Source organism: Natator depressus, chromosome 19 (genome assembly GCF_965152275.1).
Source record: "Natator depressus isolate rNatDep1 chromosome 19, rNatDep2.hap1, whole genome shotgun sequence".
Classification (NCBI taxonomy): domain Eukaryota; kingdom Metazoa; phylum Chordata; order Testudines; family Cheloniidae; genus Natator; species Natator depressus.
The window spans coordinates 14,359,388-14,370,952 of NC_134252.1; the positions used below are offsets into that span (position 1 = coordinate 14,359,388).

At 40.5% G+C, this 11,565-nt stretch overlaps 1 long non-coding RNA gene across 1 annotated transcript; it reads right to left on the reverse strand.

Moving 5' to 3' along the window:
- Positions 1 to 263: 263 nt before the first annotated feature.
- On the reverse strand, positions 264 to 9,288 carry LOC141974655 (uncharacterized). The gene is made up of 3 exons (XR_012635789.1): positions 9,231 to 9,288; positions 8,491 to 8,524; positions 264 to 859 (listed from the first exon to the last, which is right to left on the reverse strand). It is a non-coding gene; the product is annotated as an uncharacterized LOC141974655 (long non-coding RNA).
- Positions 9,289 to 11,565: the final 2,277 nt, after the last annotated feature.

Genomic DNA, 11,565 nt, shown 5'->3' on the forward strand with positions numbered 1-11,565 from the left:
CAAGATCTCAACCAAGAACATCTGAATTTAATTGTTTTGATTTGTTTTTGGGATTCTCCCCCCCCCCACCCCCAAAATAGCCAAAGTTACTGAACCATGCTCCACAGGAATCACTTGATAAACTTTAATTTTACTGATATTTTCACAATTGAATTGAGCCAATACATCTTCAGAACATCTAAACCAGCTACATGATTTTTGAAAACTAGGGTGGAAAGTATTTTAGTTGAAAGCTGAGCGCTCGTATACAGAGTTCCAACCCAAAATGAATGGTTATGACAGAGGAGTCCTCTTCTCTTGGTTTAGCAGGGAAAGGGTGCTGCATTGAGAGCAGGTGACATGAAAAACACCCAGACCTTTGGAAAACAGCCACAAAATACTGACTTCAGAGAGATGTTTATTAGAGGAAACTGGCAATTACAAGAAGGACCAATAAAAACATACAATACACATGCATAGCTTTCAATACACTACAAAAGAGAAGACTGTAAAATACACTTACAACACCCACCTGATATTTTGATACACACGTAGTTCATTTCTTGGATCACATACTGTCTGATCAGCAGGTACAGGAGTTCCTCGAAGAGGACAGCAGTCTAAACAATGCTATTTTTGCATCATTTTACTAGCTGTCATTTGTCCCTTTTTAATAGTACCAACGTATTCCAAGACAAAGGCCTTTTTCTTCCAAAATATAGATTGAATACATTGTTCTAGCAGTTAATTCTTAACTTGAGAATTCTTGTAGCAACTCTGTTTAACCTGCATCAAGGTATCCACAATATTCTCCTGAATCTCTTCCTTTGTAGTCTGAATTCTCATGACTGATTTAGAACAGCAAATAAAAATACAAGATCTAGTAAAAAAGAAATATGGGATTGTACCAATGATATGTTATTTTCCTACTCTCAAATTCTTATGGCTCATTATTCCTCATGAAACATTTCAGCTTCTAAAAAAGCGTTTATATAGTCAGGTATCAACAAGACCTATCACTTTCATAGGTATGAGGGCAGCAATTCAGAAATTTAAACGGAAGTCCCCTACAAATGAGCAGTCTATGCAAATCTTGTATAAACATTAGAGAATCTTGACATATTTGCCAGAGTCACTTTTCATTAGCCTTCACAGCAATCACAGCAAACACTGCCTTAAAACTTCAATGAACTTAATTATCTGTCCTTAACCACCTATCAGTGGTAGAAAGCTGCATTCTCACCACAAGGCAGGCAGTGATACCTAATTTGAACATGTGCGCAAACTGCCTGGAAAAAAAATAGGTACCTATACAGTGCTTTCCATGTGAGATAAGTGGATATGCACTATTCACATTCTACAGATGGTGAAACTGAGGCACAGAAGTGAAGTGACTTGTCAAAGGCCACAGAGCAGGTCAGTGGTAGACCAAGTCCTTAATTCCAAACAGTGTTCATTGCTCCAGACCATGCACCCTCTAGACAGCTAAAAATGTGTTCCTAGCTCTCCTTGCATTGTTCTTTAGATCTTATCCTGATTTCAGCTGCTTCCCATACACTTCACACACTGTTCTGGGAATTTAAGATGAGACAATGTTAGGGAAAGGCTTTTTACTGCTTACTTACCATTCTCTGTTATCAGCTTGCACCTCAACAATGTTGTTTCATTACTTCTTAAAAAAACACATTTCTATAAGATTTTGAAAATATATAGCAAAACCACCAAACAATAGAAAAAAGATATTAGCCAAGCAAAAGATGCACTTTGCATCCAAGTCTTCTCATGTTAGTACATTACAGAGGTTTTAAATTTGATTAATTACCATTAACATTCACAATATTGGCTTCCACTTTTAGCGTAGATTCCAATTATTTGTAGTGTTGCTAAACCAAGCTATCAAAACAATGAATTGGAAATAATTAAATTCTAAAACTAAATAGCAGAAGGATACAGCAATTATAAAAAGGACACACAAGGAAGAAGAGATTTTTTAGATTCTATTCATAACAGATAAGGCAGCTCTAAAGGAGAGTGATAAAGGAAGACCATCCCAGACCGAAAAATCTGCGATGACCCATGCTGCATCAAGGCAAAGGAGGCTGGTGCTGAATGAGTAGATACAGTCTGATATACAACTGTCAGTAAATAACGTGGATGGATTAAGCCTCACACCCAAGTTTGGCCAGGAAACCACTTTGTTCCTCTAAAGATGTGAATACGACATTCTGTAGCCAATGCCTCCCTTCCACAGCAGATTTTATTAGGTATTAGTAATGAAAATACTGATCTCCCAAAGGAAATATCTGGCAAACAACTGTCAGGTAAAAAGCAACGTAAACGTACAGTAGAACCTCAGAGTTACAAACACCAGAGTTATGAACCAGCCAGTCAACCACACACCTCACTTGGAACCGGAAGTACACAAGCAGCAGCCGGGGGGGGGAAGAGAATACAGTACTATGTTAAACATAAACGACTAAAAAATAAAGGGAAAGCAACATTTTTCTTCTGCATAGTAATGTATCAAAGCTGGATTAAGTCACTGTTCAGCCCTAAACATTTGACAAAACCACAATGTTTTCTGTGGAGATAGAGGTGGTTAGGGACTATTTAGAAAAGCTGGACGTGCACAAGTCCATGGGGCCGGACGAGTTACATCCGAGAGTGCTGAAGGAATTGGCGGCTGTGATTGCAGAGCCCTTGGCCATTATCTTTGAAAACTCGTGGCGAACGGGGGAAGTCCCGGATGACTGGAAAAAGGCTAATGTAGTGCCAATCTTTAAAAAAGGGAAGAAGGAGGATCCTGGGAACTACAGGCCAGTCAGCCTCACCTCAGTCCCTGGAAAAATCATGGAGCAGGTCCTCAAAGAATCAATCCTGAAGCACTTACATGAGAGGAAAGTGATCAGGAACAGTCAGCATGGGTTCACCAAGGGAAGGTCATGCCTGACTAATCTAATCGCCTTTTATGATGAGATTACTGGTTCTGTGGATGAAGGGAAAGCAGTGGATGTATTGTTTCTTGACTTTAGCAAAGCTTTTGACACGGTCTCCCACAGTATTCTTGTCAGCAAGTTAAGGAAGTATGGGCTGGATGAATGCACTATAAGGTGGGTAGAAAGCTGGCTAGATTGTCGGGCTCAACGGGTAGTGATCAATGGCTCCATGTCTAGTTGGCAGCCGGTGTCAAGTGGAGTGCCCCAGGGGTCGGTCCTGGGGCCGGTTTTGTTCAATATCTTCATAAATGATCTGGAGGATGGTGTGGATTGCACTCTCAGCAAATTTGCAGATGATACTAAACTGGGAGGAGTGGTAGATACGCTGGAGGGGAGGGATAGGATACAGAAGGACCTAGACAAATTGGAGGATTGGGCCAAAAGAAATCTGATGAGGTTCAATAAGGATAAGTGCAGGGTCCTGCACTTAGGATGGAAGAATCCAATGCACCGCTACAGACTAGGGACCGAATCTGGAGTACTGTGTCCAGTTTTGGGCCCCACACTACAAGAAGGATGTGGATAAATTGGAGAGAGTCCAGCGAAGGGCAACAAAAATGATTAGGGGTCTAGAGCACATGACTTATGAAGAGAGGCTGAGGGAGCTGGGATTGTTTAGTCTGCAGAAGAGAAGAATGAGGGGGGATTTGATAGCTGCTTTCAACTACCTGAAAGGGGGTTCCAAAGAGGATGGCTCTAGACTGTTCTCAATGGTAGCAGATGACAGAACGAGGAGTAATGGTCTCAAGTTGCAATGGGGGAGGTTTAGATTGGATATTAGGAAAAACTTTTTCACTAAGAGGGTGGTGAAACACTGGAATGCGTTACCTAGGGAGGTGGTAGAATCTCCTTCCTTAGAGGTTTTTAAGGTCAGGCTTGACAAAGCCCTGGCTGGGATGATTTAACTGGGAATTGGTCCTGCTTCAAGCAGGGGGTTGGACTAGATGACCTTCTGGGGTCCCTTCCAACCCTGATATTCTATGATTCTATGATTCTTCAGAGTCATGAATATTTAAGAGTTACGAACAACCTCAATTTCCGAGGTATTTGTAACTGAGGTTCTACTGTACAACAAACTGGCAGACCTTATGTATGTGGGGTCTTTGCGTTGTACAAATAAGCCAAAATTGTAGTTGAACAAATAAAATGTTTGTTTTGTATCTAATTAGGCATTATCTTGAAATGGTGTAGTATGAAGAACTAGGAAAAACACCGAACACTTTAATCTGAGCTAGACACTAACAGGCATGTGTGCTTAAAAAAACCAACCAACTAACCCACTTTCCAAGTAGAAATCAGAAAGGGAGGTCTGGGAATGGTGTAAAGACTATTTACTGCTTGTGTTCTTCCTGCTGTACACTGGAAATCTCATGTGAGACCACTAAAAGATCAGCTATAGAACAGATTGTTACTTTGGTTACTGTCACTTACTGTCTCACTGTGTCCTTGTACCCCCATCAATCTGTCCGTACCCATTTGCTGCCTTCTACTTCGATAGCAAGCTCTTTGTGGCGGGGACCATTTTTTGTTCTGTGTTTGTACAGCACCCAGCCAAGCGGGGTCCGGGGCCATGAGTAGGACCACTAAGCACTATGGCAATACCAATAAAAGGCAATCTAACAATCTTGGACTCAGTAAGTAGTGTCTTTCCTAACACTTCTGAAGACAGAATGAATGGTATTCCACAACACTTCTCACAGGCCTTGTATGCACAAGGAATTTTATCAAGCTGCACTGATGGGAGCCCTACTGTAGACTGGGGTTTGGTGGCATCGGACTCTACTACAGTTGAACTAATAAACACTGAACAGTAAAAAATTTTAGCTAAATCCCCTATTGTCCAAAAGGCCTTAAAGTTCCAGTTGAGCCCGGTGGAACCACAGGAGGCTGAGGGGGCACCTGAGCTGCAGAGAATTACTCAATACCGTGGAATGGATTTTCAGTGACAAGCACAATCCATGACACTAAAATTAAAGATAGCAGGCAACAACATAATTTACTGACTTTACTGACAGAACATCTTGTACCTAGTCAGTATAATCACAAGGGGTGAATAGGCAGAACGATCACCAATTCTGCAGAAATTATTAATTTTATGATTCCTCAAGAACTACTTAGCAGCTGTGATTCACAACATGGGGCCGTTTCTCTGCAAGATGAAGACAACCAGAGAAAACTTCAGTGTGTCGAATTTTGGGGAAGTATGAGCTTGCCAAGTCACACAATTCCATCCCACTAAGCCACTCTGCATCTGCTGTGCTCCTCCTCTGGGAAAAAGCAATGGCTGATGGATTTGCAGAGTCACAGATCCACCAGTGCTGCCTCAGTCCTCCCATCTCTACACAATGCAGAGCAAAGATGTAATCCAGACTGAACAAGGGTTCCAGAATTTGCAAACAGCCCTGCCCCCACACAAAGCTGTGTAACACCTGAGCAATGTAGGGGAGCAATCCAATACTGTGGATCTAACAGTTGTGAAGCAACCTGTTTATGAAATGTACTGACAGGGATAAGGATTTTGAGTTCACTTTACTAATGTCAGCGGAGTGTGTGATGGTTCATTGTTTAACTGGAGAAAAAAAGAGGAACAGAGGGGGTATTATAAACAAAGAAAGTTATTTATTTAGTATCTAAGTGCTGTGTGGTCTCCACAGAGATGTATACATATTTGGAGAAGGTCTTCTAAATGACCTTATTTTGGTGACAGGAAGCTACAGAGGAGGACAGGGGGATTTTTCTTGCTTAGTAGAAGTACTACCTATATCCCAGATAGAGGTTCAAATGAATTAAATGTGAATTAAATGCAAGCAGCAGAACATGTGGATCCCCTAGAAATTAAAAACAAGATTCAATCTGGAATTTTTCTGACAAAATCCACCTTATCATGGTTCTAGGAAAAAGAAGAATTCCTTGGAAGCCAATAGTATCTCTAGATATAAATGGAACCAGATGCTTAATTATGTAGTCATGAGTAAGTACCACCATGAAAATCTTACAATTCTGGAATGAGGAAGATGTTTCCTGCAAGATAGAGTGGCAGGAGCCTGAGGGGAGAGGTTTATCTTCTCTTGGAGCATGGATCATGCCTCAGAAACAGGTAGATGTATTCCCTAAAATGAAAGGGTGGGTCACCTGTGCACCTTGATGGTTTTTATCCTCCTCCATTTCTATGCTTATTTCAGTATTTTTGCTCAGTGACCGTTGCAAAGGAAGTTCCTATCACTATCAGAAAGTAAGTTCCTCAGAACCGCAGGCCTTTAGTTTGCTTTACAAAGCGTAAGAGAGGAGGTTACAAACAAATTGGGGTCATTTAGTAATGGTTTTGGAAGCAGAAGATATTTGTAGCCACTTTGTATCCAAAAAACTTAGGTCAAACTGAAAAACAGAACATGAGCAGAGGTTTAAACCAGAAAATATGGGCCGCAAAAATGCAAACAAAGAGAGGGGCTAAAGATCAAAACACACAGGAAGATCCAAATACGCATACTGTCAGAACCACGTTAGATCTGGAGAGAAAAACAAAGGGAATCATAGGAAACACTTTGTTCTGAAGTTCCAGTAGAACTCTACCCACTCCCTTCACCATGTAGGTAAGGTTTGGTTGATACGGGTCAGTACACTTGATCTGTCGAACAGTTTATTAGACCTCCACCTGGAAAGCTGACTTAACATCAAGCCAACAGAGCCCAAAGAGGCAAAACACCTGCCCTTTTAATGGATGTTCATGCCAAAGAGGAAAGTAGCAATAAGATCTCACCTACTCTCTCCTTCCAAGGGTCTGCGCCCATGCAATAGTGTCTTCGCTATTCGGGAGGTTCAAAGCCAGAGTGTTGCACAGGCAGGAGGCTTTACTTCAAGCATGGAAGTCTTAAAGAAGTGGTCATGAACAAAGAGACATCAGGAATGACTCTGGCTCTGCTTTCCCTCTCACAATCCTAATCAGACACACAGTAAGGAAGCTGAGCCTTCCTCAGTCGCTGAACTCTGTACTTCGCTGAGGAGGGTGGTGGGGTTTTCACTCTACTTTGCCTTCTCCCTCCTTCTATCCCCTCCTGCATGGCATAAGTCACTTGCACTAGTACTGCAGTATTATTGGTAGAGAGTGAGCTCCCCAGTGATACATTATAAGTGCACGCTGAAGTTCCCAGTCATTACCATTCCAGTGAAGGGAATTAAGCAAAAATAATCTACAATAGCAGAAATAGTTCCCCAGTTTCCTGCCACAGAAAGTTGTTTAAGGCTGAACCCTGCACAACTAAAGAACTAACAGTGTGAACTCTTTAAAAAGATTAGCTAGATGCTGAAGATGCTTCTGTGTGCCAGAAAATTAATTTTCTACATTTGCAAACAGAATTAGTTTTAATATTAGTAAATGGGAGCTTAAATTTTTCTGACAAAGCAAGGACTGTGGGCCACAAACTATGGTTAGGCTCCTAGATAATAGAATTCAGGCAACCTAGAAAGTTAAAAAGGAGAAAGATTTTTAAATGAATGTAACATTCAAAATACTAAATGGAAGATGCATACAACTTCCTCTACCTTTCATTTATCCTTCCACTAGGAATTAGTTTTCAAAGTGGAAGGATATATTGCATAAACCCTCTCACCCACCAAAAAGTAAAACTGTTTAAACATAAATATTGTGAGTCATGTTCTAATAGCAATTAGCCACTCTAGAGTGAAAAACAGTCTGCTATTTGGTGGACTTGTTGGGTGGCAGAAGGCATTCAGCCAAACAGCACATTCTGTCAGTTTACTACTACAACATAGCATTGGAACATCCTGGTTTCCTAAATTAATGTGCAACGAAGCTCAATTGTTACACAAAACTAGAGAAATTAAGACAAAATATATCAAATTCATTATCACAAGTTAAACCTTCTACTTCAGGCTATTTTAAATAAAGAGCTACTGGACCAAAGTTAAGCCTGGTGTAAGCAGAGATTCACTGCAGCGGCTTCCCTGTTATTGAATTGTTCTTGTTGAATGTACTGCAGAACACAACACTAATAAAATTTAAACATTTGTGCTTTAGTAAACACACACACACACACACACACCCCCCCAAGAGAGTGGCTCATAAATGTCATGCCATATATTTTGGGAAGCAATTTAGTGCAGCATAAAGCAGACGAAAACTATACCCATTTTGGAAGCCTGCTTAAATTGTTTGTGATATTACCAATCACATTTCCGCTTCTGCATCTCAATGTTCCTCCCAGAATGATGTTACATTATTCAAATGAAACATGCAAATTCTAATTGTAAAATATTTTAGAAGTTTTTCAATATAAATTCAAAGCTTATCCAAGATGTAATTTAACTGATCTAGCCTGATTTCAAATGGTGAATGTATTGACATGGAGATGAACAGAACAATTATTTGGATGAGATGGTTCAAGAATGCCTAAAAACAGTAATGGGGAGAATATACAAACAAAACACAAAACTACACTGTAATTTGAGTCCAGTTTGCTCTTCGGAAACATGAGAATGAAAAACTAATATTACTTACCATACATCTAGATTTGTAGCATCTGATGAATATCCTAAGGGGAGGGAGGCTAAAATGTATTAGTAAACACGGGAGAGAAGACAATTTAAAAACAGACACTACTAAAATGTCATGAATAAATTAAAAATCTGGACTCAGTTTGAAGATTTCTGACTGGTGTTACTCAATGAAACGGGAGATAGTTAACCATTTCCAAAGCATCTGCTCATTTAATAGGTCATTAACATGGCCATCCCCACTCGTCATGGAAAGTTATTTTATATTAGGACATAGATAACAAAAAGGTTTTCACTTCTCCTTTCCTTACACCAGCGTCTGCATTCTTCCAGAAAGGAGCAAAATAGCATTCAGCTCATTGACAGAGCTGTGATTAGGACATAATTTAATATCACGGGGAAGTAGAAGGACCATACACTGGTATCACACCACTTTGCAGATATTTATGAAGATGTCATTGTCCAGTATATCACAACTGAAATGTAGTCCAAAGTATCCAGGTGCCTTTGGCACTACAGTTCAGTCCCTTATTATAATTTGGAGATAAAAATCTCAGTCCTTTTTTCCAAAGAGCTCTCTCTGCGTGACCAATACTATCAAAGGCTCTATGCTTTCAAGGCAAAGTGTCCTGCCTGCACTAAGCCATAGCAAACAGACTTGGTGCAAGAAGGTCCCTGCAAGGGGGATGGAATACAGACACTTCCCCATCAGTCAGCACATCTATAGCTGGAATACATGCCTACCCTGTTCGATGAGGAAATGGCCAGTAGATCCATGTAATTGCAGATCCAGACCCCATCCCTGGCCTGACTCTCCTTTGGTGTCTCAGAATCCTGCATAGAGCAGTACTCCATGGTACATATCTTCCCATGCAAAGACACTAGGAATCCATTTCAAACCACCGCAACAATGGAACACTGAATCCACTGCCAGCAGGATACTCCATACTGTAGAAAAGATGTGCCCCTTAGAAACTGTAATAGTCACAAGTAAAACCAATCTGAAGTTTGACCCTATCCCCTAATAGACTGCATCTCCATTTGTGAGCATCAGCTCTCCCCTTTATCCCTCATTGCTAGCAGTCAGTATTACCTGGCTTCAGCTGATTTATCCAGAAGGAAAAAGGCATTTTTTTCTTTGCTATTATGGACCGTGTATTCTTATTCCTTACCCTACCCTATTCATTCCCCACTGGCTGCTGCGATTGTACCAACACACCTCTGGGTGTGAAAGACAGAATTGGTCTAGGATACTGAAGCAGAAGTGGGACATTAGAAATGCTGTATGGTTGTTCCACATTCCCAGTGGATCGACTATATTCAGACTGTCTGGTCTCCTTCCTCTAAAGGAAAGGCCACCCACTAAACCATTAATGCAATTTACTCTGAAGGGAATAGGTGTTAAATCTTTAATATTAGTAGCCTCACAGTTTTCTCTGATATACAGTATGTCCTACAGAGCAACCCTTCACTAGCCCGAGGGAGATTAACCGGATGATCTAGTAGGGTTTTTTTTTTTTTTTTGGTTTGTTTGTTAATATCTCTAACTTTTGTTTACTCTCCTGGTTTTAACACAACTCTAGTAGAGACTTGTTAATCAAGACCATTTGTAATTGTTACTGGCTATATGTTTATTGTGAATTAACATCTACATTTTGAATGAGGCATGACTCTCCCGATGTGCTTATGCAGAAATTATGTAAATTTTATAGGGTTGCTTGCCTCTGGACTCTTGATATAGTGCCCTGAAGCCTTCAGTAAGTTACCAAGCATCATTGACTTGAAGTGTCCTTTTGAGTAATGCCATCTGCAATGATTCCTAATTCAGAATTACTACACAGCCACAACCCCCACTGGTAATTCTGACAACTACTCTGTCAGAAAGAGCAAAGCTCCCATCAGCAGAACTCAGGGATGGATCTATTGCCTTATTCAGTTTTCTGTGTCTAGTTTATTGTAGGATACCACACAATTTTAATATGAAGTCATAAAAAATGACTTTTTGCTCTCTCAAGACTTAAATTAATTCATTGTCAGATGCTTGGTTAGAGATCCGAGATGGCAAAAAGAAGATAGTACACACACACCAAGCCGGTAAAATGCCTCATGGTTGGCAGGTGAAGGAATTAAGATATCAGATTAAACTAAAGCAGTAAGTATACAGATACTTCATTTATATACTACCACTCTGTTGGTTGCCATGCAGACAAGCAGTTTCTGTCATACTTTTGAAAGGTCAGATTTCAGCCAGGAAACAGGATATTTTTATCAGCCAACAGATTTTTGCCATATTTGTAGATCCCCTTAGCAACTGACCTGTGATCTTTATTTACAAGTAGTTCCATTCATTCCAATGGGACAAACTAATGCAAATAAGACATGTAGGTATAGGACCAATGTAAGAGGGCAGGGTTGATGAGACTATCCGCACTTTAATAGTTTATGTGAACAACCCAACTCAGTTACTTTCTTAAAATCTAATGTGGGATCCCAGCCATGCCTTGCTTCCCCCCACCAACAGATCACTACTGCCATCTTGTCCTCCAAACATCCCTCCACACCTGCATTCAAGGAGGTTGAGGCGCAGGGAAGACGGGCATGGGTCTCAGCAGCTATCAGAGGCAAACTTTCACAAGAGGAGAAGAAACGAAGATTTTAATTTACACTAGTGATACTTCACTCTGATACCACCATGCTCTCTTTCTTTCCTCCCAAAAGACTCCTGGAACCTACTACGAATACCAGTGATACTCGGGGACCAGCTATTCCATTTCAAACTTTCGTTTTTATTCAAACAAGTCATTTTAGAAGATTTTATTAGCCTGATTTAGACATTTATAAAGTGAAAGTATCAAACTTTCTAGTCAGGCCTGCTACTGTGGTTTATTGTACCTAAACTCTTGGGGTGGGGTATCAACGCATTCTGCTTTAACACAGCATCAGGAAATCCACAGTTGCACACTTTCACTGTCTTCCTGGAGGCCATTCCAGGAAAGCTCAGGTCAGATAAGCAGGATCCTCTGTGAAACAATATGCTGTGTTTCCCTAATGTCCATCTGGACATGCTGAGTTACGAGAA